This window comes from Papaver somniferum, chromosome 9 (assembly GCF_003573695.1).
Source record: "Papaver somniferum cultivar HN1 chromosome 9, ASM357369v1, whole genome shotgun sequence".
Taxonomy (NCBI): domain Eukaryota; kingdom Viridiplantae; phylum Streptophyta; class Magnoliopsida; order Ranunculales; family Papaveraceae; genus Papaver; species Papaver somniferum.
In genome coordinates, this window is record NC_039366.1 from 129,562,889 (window position 1) to 129,571,134 (window position 8,246).

An 8,246-nucleotide genomic window follows, 5' to 3' on the forward strand; every position below is an offset into this window, starting at 1 on the left:
TTAGCCTCAATGTTCTTTTAATATTGATATCAACTTTTTCAGTGTTTGATATAATTATTAGTGATTTCTCTATAGTTTTGAATTTAAGTCTAAAAAAAATCCTTTACAAGTTCGAGAATCGAATCATTTTTACTTATCACTATCACAATCACACCAATTTTTGGCGCCGCCGACGCGGACTTGTTTTTAGGTTAGGGTTTTAGATTTATTTTAGGTTTTTTCTTTTGTTTTTAGTTTTTTTTTAAATTATTTTCTTGTTCTATTTTACGTTTTTGGGTATTTGTCTATATATTGCAGGTTTTGAATCAATAAGAAATTGGAGACTAAAGACCTTGGGTATTAAAACAAGAGACAAAGCGAAAAGAACGGAAAATAAGACAATTTTTATTTTGATTTTGATTTTTTTAGGTTTTTATTTTTATGATTTTTAGAAACTGTATTAGGGTTTATTTTTAATTTTGTAATTTTTCTTTTTATTTTTGGACATTTTGGACATTTGGACACTTCAGGACACTATTTTTATTTTTATTTATTTTTACCCTACAGAAGGGTGGTTTAAATATAAGTTGTTTGCAGAGAAGGAGGACAATTACGATATTATCTCTGCACCTTGGGTTCGTACACTGACATCGGAGTCAGTGGCCCGAGTCGATTACAACCGATTCATCCCCCGTCTGGAACAGGAGGTAACATTCTGAACACTCGCGAATATCCTGTCAGCGAGTTACTGGACTCCTTCGTAATGCTTATATGTTGAGTACTGAATACAAACATTTATTTTTCTAGTAAAGGGCAAGGCCTGGCCATATAAGATAAGGGTTCGGATTTCATCACCGTTCTCTTCTTGCCCGCCTTAGGAAAACGATACCAAACGCGAACCCAAGCTTAAAATTTTGACTAGAACGAGACCGATAAGGTAACGAGCTTGTAGGAAAGTCGTTCAAAAGGACTGTATTGGATATCTTATTAGATTAACTCGTTCTTTAGAGGTTTGCTAAAATTGTACCTAGTTGCCTTTCGGAAGATTAGAAGCTGGTTAAGAAACAATCTAAGTGGAGCCATCATGATTTTTGTTTGCTAGAAATCAATAGGTTTGATTTGGTTGAGTCAGCCTTGTTTTGTGATTGCATATAATCCCCTTCCTTATTCTTTTGCATGCCTGAACGTGAAAGAGACGCCCTAGGTAGATTTGTTAAAAATAAACCTAGTAGTTCTAAGCGTCTCGATTACCTCAATTTAGAAAGTCCGATTTTTGAACGTCCACCTTTTACTGAGGAGAGAATCCCTGTAGAGCCAGAAATGGCAACTTTGAAAGATTTGTTGAACCCGACTAGGACTACTCGTGTATCAAGTTAGCTGAAACAGAAGCAAATTATGAACTTAAACCTGGGACCTTACAGCTACTCCCAATCTTCTTAGGAAAAGAAAATGAAAACCCCTATTTCCATGTTAGGGACTTTGAGGAAATTTGTAGTACCCTAAATATTAGAAACCTTGATGATGATGCTTTGAAACTTAGGTTATTCCCCTTTTCCCTAAAAGATAAATCTAAATCGTGGCTATATAGTTTGGCTTCCGGGTCCATTGAAACATATGAACAACTTACATCTGCCTTTCTGAACAAGCTTTTTCCTAGGCACAAAACATCTTCTATTAGGACGCAAATCTGCACATTTTCTCAACAGGAGGGAGAATCTTTGTATAGGTATTTGGAGAGGTTCAATGATCTATTAGCCCAATGTCCTCATCATGGTTTAGAAAAGGTTAGGTTAGTTCAGATCCTTTATGAGGGTTTAGATTATTCCACTACAACCACAGTAGAATCTATGTGTACAGGTGGGTTTGAAAACCAAACAGTTGATGAGGCGATGACATATTTGCATGAAATCGCCGAAAAGACCCAACAATGGGAAAATAATAGGAAACCCCAGAAAACAATTCTTCTAGGAGGAAACGTTAATAGGGTAGAAGGAGGCTATGAATGAGATGCCAAAATTGATGCTATAGCGAAAAGGTTAGAAGCTTTAGAAGTGGGTCACACTAGTGGTATATTGGATCCTTTTTGGGAAGGCCAGCATAATGAAGAGCAAGCCAATGCTCTCTATAATAAGACTAGATTTGATAACCATCAAAAGTTTGACCCATATTCAGAAACCTATAATCCTGGTTGGAGAAACCATCCGAACCTTTCGTGGTCTAAGGGCCAGAGTCAAGGTCAGTTTAGTAATTCTAATGCTCCCCCAAGTTTTGGCTATACTAAGAATTCTTCAGGACCAGCTCAGTTTCAGAATTCAGATAAGAAAATTCTAAGCTTAGAGGAGTCTCTCAACTTGTTAACTCAGCAAACTGCAAAATTTCAGCTATTAGTAGAAAAAAGTCTACAAGCTAGTAACAGGATAGGACAAGAAAATAGTCAGGCTATTTCCGAGTTAAAAACCCAGGTTGGTCTGATAAATGAGTCCTTGAGAGAAAGAGGTAAGTTTCCTAGTCAAACATTACCCAATCCTAGAGGAGTTCATGAAGTAGGTGCAAAACCATAGAATCAGTTGAATGCTATTAGAACCCTTAGAAGTGGTAGAGTAGTAGACAATCAGGTAACCATGCCCGATAGTGAACATACTGTAGTTCACCCCTCAGGATCACCACTAGATGAGGGGACTGGTAAAGTTTCTGATGATGCGAATTCGGTTCCTGAGAGGTCTGATTCTGTGCCTAGAGCCCCATTTCCCCATCTCTTAGTACCAACAAAGAAGAAATCGAACTTTAATGACATATTGGAGGTTTTTAAGCAAGTTACCATAAACCTTCCTTTATTAGATGCAATTAGGCAAATTCCTGCTTATGCCAAGTTCCTTAAGGATATGTGTACGCGAAAGCGAAAACATAGCGTCCATAAGAAAGCCTTTTTAGCTAGTCATGTAAGTTCAATCATTCAGAACACCACAACTCCAAAGTACAAAGACCCAGGTTCCCCTACCATTGCTTGTACAATAGGTAAACACCGGGTAGAAAAAGCTTTACTTGACTTAGGAGCCAGTGTGAACTTACTGTCGTACAATGTGTACTTACAGTTAGGACTTGGTGAAATGAAACCTACTCAGATGACACTGCAGTTAGTTGATAGGTCTGTTAAAATTTCTCGAGGTGTTATTAAGGATGTTCTTATTGAGGTCGACAAGTTTATTTATCCAGTGGATTTCGTGGTCCTAGATACCCAACCTGTCCCTGACCCAGAGAACCAGATACCTGTGATTTTAGGTCGCCCATTTTTAGCTACGTCTAATGCGATCATTAACTATCGAAATTGTGTGATGAATTTATCTTTTGGTAATATGACTATGGATATGAACATTTTTAATGTAAGTAAGCTACCTTATGAGCTAGATGACACATGTGTTGAAGAGGTGAACATGATAGAAGCCTTAGTTCAGGAGTCATTACCAAACATTTTGTCTGAAGACCCATTATAAAGTTGTATATCCCATTTTGGTTTAGATTTTGATGACGATAGCACTATTGAACAAGTGAATGCTCTGTTAGATTCTACCCCTGTGTTAGACACTGATAGATGGAAATCTAGGTTCGAACCGTTACCAGTTTCTGAGACTACCTTCATTCCTTCTTTAGAAGAGCCTCTTAAGTTGGACCTAACCCACTACCCGACACTCTAAAGTATGTGTTTTTAGTCCCATATGAGACTTTACCTGTGATTGTAGCTTCCGATTTGGATAGTGATCAGGAAAGTAGGCTAGTTAAAGTACTTCAAGACAATAAGGAAGCTTTAGGGTGGACTATAGCATACATTAAGGGTATAAGTCCTACTGTGTGTATGCATCAGATTCATTTAGAAGAAGACTCCAAACCTTCTAGGGAGATGCAACGTCGATGGAACCCTAATGAAAGAGGTAGTTCGAAAAGAGGTGCTTAAGTTGTTATATGCAGGTATTATCTACCTGATTTCAGACAGTAAGTGGGTCAACCCCGTTCAGGTTGTCCCCAAGAAATCAGGTATCACTATAGTCCAGAATGATAATAATGAGTTAATCCCAACCCGAGTGACCATGGGATGGCGTGTCTGTATCGACTAAAGGAAATTGAACAAGGTCATAAGGAAGGATCACTTTACCCTTCCTTTTATCGACCAAATGCTAGAGAGATTAGCTGGACATAGTCATTATTGCTTCTTAGATGGCTACTCTGGTTATAATCAGATCGTTATTTCCCCAGAAGACCAAGAGAAAACCACTTTTACCTGTCCCTTTGGTACCTTTGCGTATAGACGCATGACTTTCGGGTTATGTAATGCCCCTGCGACTTTTCAGCGTTGTATGATGAACATATTTTCTGATATGGTAGAACAGTTTTTAGAGGTCTTTATGGATGATTTTTTAGTGTTTGGTTCATCTTTTGATGAGTGCTTGCATAATTTGACATTAGTGTTGACTAGGTGTAAGGAAAAGAATCTAGTGCCTAATTGGGAAAAATGCCATTTTATGGTTAAATCAGGAATTGTGTTAGGGCACATCGTTTCTTCAAAGGGTATAGAGATAGATAAAGCCAAAGTTGACCTTATTAAGACTTTACATGTCCCAAAAATCGTAAAAGATATTAGGTCATTCTTAGGGCATGCAGGTTTTTACCGTCGATTCATTAAGGATTTTAGCTTGATTTCTAGACCTCTTTGCAATTTACTTGCAAAAGATGTTAAGTTTGTATTTGATGATGCTTGTTTAGAGGCTTTTGAGAAGCTTAAGAATTTACTCACTACCGCCCCCATAGTCCAGGCACCTAACTGGAACCTACCCTTTGAGATTATGTGTGATGCTTCAGATTATGCTATAGGCGTTGTGCTAGGTCAGCGAGAAAAAAAATTACTTCATGTGATTTACTATGCTAGAAAAACTCTGAATGATGCCCAAATGAACTATACAACTACCTAGAAGGAACTGTTAGCCATCGTGTTTGCCTTGGGTAAGTTTAGATCCTACGTATTAGGTTCTAAGATCGTAATCTATACTGATCATGCTGCTTTGAAATACCTTTTATCTAAGAAGGATACCAAACCTAGATTGATTAGGCGGATCCTTTTGTTACAAGAATTTTGTCCAGACATTAGAGACAAAAAGGGTGCAGAAAATGTAGTAGCAGACCACTTGTCTAGGCTAGTTGTTAGTTCCCCTAATGATTCCCTTCCTATAAGGGATAACTTTCCTGATGAACAATTGTTCTCTGTTTCCCAATCACCTTGGTATGCAAATATAGTGAATTATCTTATTACTGGTTGAATGCCTCAACACTGGGGTAAGCAAGATCGTTCTAGGTTTTTAGCCGAGGTTAAACATTTCTTTTGGGACGATCCTTATTTGTTTAAGTATTGTCCAGAGCGGATTATTAGGAGATGTGTACCTGATAGTGACCAGTCCAGTATTATCTCCTTTTGTCATGAACATGCATGTGGGGGTCATTTTAGTGCTAAGAAGACTGTTGCTAAGATATTGCAGTGTAGTTTTTACTGGCGTTCGTTGTTTAAAGACTCTCATAGTCATTGCGTTTCTTGTGATCGTTGCTAGAGGTTAGGAACCATTTCCCGTAGAAATATGATGCCTTTGAACCCTATTTTAGTGATTGAGGTATTTGATGTGTGGGGCATTGATTTTATGAGTCCATTTCCTAATTCGTTTGGTTATCTTTACATACTTGTCGTTGTAGACTATGTGTCTATGTGGGTTGAGGCGGTTCCGTGTAAAACAAATGACCACAGGGTCGTAGTTCATTTTTTGAAAGAGAATATACTTACACATTTTGGTACACCGCGAGCTATAATTAGTGATGGAAGTTCACACTTTTGTAATATACCGTTTTCTCTTTTAATGAAACAATATGGTATTACCCACAAAGTAGCTACCCCGTATCACCCACAGACTAGTGGTCAGGTAGAGGTCTCCAATAGGGAAATTAAGCGTATTTTAGAGAAAACAGTTAATCCCAATAGGAAAGACTGGTCGTCGAGGCTTACTGATGCCTTATGGGCTTACCGTACTGCGTTTAAGACACCCATTGGAATGTCACCTTATCCTTTAGTATTTGGCAAGGCATGTCACCTGCCTGTTGAGTTAGAGCATAGAGCCTATTGGGATATTAAGCAGCTAAATTATTCACTTGAAAAGGCAGGAGCTCACAGAAAGCTCCAGCTCAATGAGTTGGACGAGATTCGTAGAGATGCATACGATAGTGCTAAGGAGTATAAGAACAAAATGAAACTTGTGCATCATAGGAATATTTTACGAAAGTCATTTTCTCCAGGTCAAAAAGTTCTTCTGTATGACACTCGTTTGCATCTATTTCCCGGAAAGTTGCGCTCTCGGTGGACCGGTCCTTTTGTGGTCCGTACTGTTTTTCCTCATGACGCTATTGAGATTGAGACACCAGATGGTAGTATTTCTTCAAAGGTTAACGGTAAGCGATTGAAGCCCTTTTTAGAGCCTTTTACTACAGGTGATATTGAGGAGGTCCCTCTGGAGGACCCTTTTTACCCTTGATTGACCATCGAGGCAATTTGTATGTTGTATATTATTTTTTTAGGCTTTTGGTTACACTTCACCCAGGTACTATCTTTCCGCCTTCTCTCTTTACTATTTCCTCATGTTACTTATACTTTTGGTACTGTTCTTTCATTAGAAACATTGAGGACAATGTTAGATTTAAGTTTTGGGGTGGGGTAGAAACTTTTTATTACCTTTTTGTTAGAATAAATAAACTCCAGAGCCTAGAAATTTATGCCTATTAAGGATAACACTAACCAATCTAAGTGGATGGAAGCATTTTGGTTGTAGGAGTTGAGGAACCAATCTGATTAGATGGAAACATCTAGAAGAGTCTATTCATAAAAGCACAAAGCTCAGGTGTTAGAAAAAAAACATGGTAGTTTCGCCATATCTCATGATGGAAACATCGAAAGAATCCTGATCACTTCTTTTTTTCTTTTTACCATTGCTAGGGTGAAATAGAGTGACTGAGATACAATTAAAAAAAGAGTTGAAAAAAAAAAATCAGACCAGACCCCCAGACCAACCGGAATAAATACAATAAAGTCGACCAATGATACCCTTGTATATGCCAGCTGAGTTGACCTAGAGTTAGGATTATCGACCACTGGTTCCCTTGTATATGCCAGTGTGTTGATATTAGTCCAGACCAGTATCTCAGTCCATTAGGATAGGTTCACCTTAGTTAACATCATCTACGTTTTTCTCTACATCCATCTTCTTAATCTATCCATGTAATTGGTTGACTCCGGTTATGATGTCCAGAAACTATTTGAGTAGAGCTCTGTCACTTTATATGAATTTTAGTATGCTTGAGTGCAAAATCGTGTACAACAATTGGAATTTCACATCAGGGTACTTCCTCTTGTAGTCAATAAGTATGCCAACCAAGGAGATTCTTTAGTGCCTTCCAAGGTTCTGCGTAGATAGTTAGGGTCTGGAGTAAAGGTTTTGTGGGTATACCTATGTTAAGCCCTCCTGAGACTATAACTCGGCCACTAGGGCCACCTAGGGGTTTAAATGCTTATTGCATACGCTAAATGCAGTCGACGATGCCTGCGACAGTGACTTAGGATTTTGTTTTTATTTTATTTTATTTTTGCTCGAGGACTAGCAAATCATAAGTTTGGGGGTATTTGATGAACACATTTTTGTGTCTGTTTGTCTCGATTTTATATATTGATAGTTCTCATTTTTGTACTTATTATAGTGTTTTATGTGTGTGTAGGTATTTTTGTCCAATAAACATTTTTGGAAAAATCGGCTCGAAAAGTTGTCGAAAGCGCACCCGGAGGACACTTTCTATTCGAACTCTCACTATGGATAAGGGGTACCCGAATTACTAAGGGGCACCCTCAGGACACCCCCAAGGCAGCTGCTATTCGCACCCCTACTTTGGATAGGGGCGACCATCTTCATTATTTGAATTCTGATTTTTGGCGGGAAAACAAACCAGCATGCATATTAGGGTTCGCATTCTTGGGAAGATTTAAGGAGATTCAATCCCGGATTTTTGGTGGGCTGAACTTCCTACATCATAACAGGGTCGCTGTGATCAGTTGGACCGAATCAGTTGGGCTAGATAAGCCGGGAGAAGAAGACAGAGGAGGCGGAAAGTTTTACCGGGTTTTGTTAATGACTAAGGCTAGTTTTAGTCGGAGTTGGACGTGCAGATGGATTGGGATTCATTAGATTCATTAA

At 38.4% G+C, this 8,246-nt stretch overlaps 1 pseudogene; it reads right to left on the bottom strand.

The window, feature by feature from the left end:
• Nucleotides 1-1,656: 1,656 nt before the first annotated feature.
• LOC113314574 lies at nt 1,657-1,756 on the bottom strand (annotated as a pseudogene).
• Between the last annotated feature and the right edge of the window lie 6,490 nt (nt 1,757-8,246).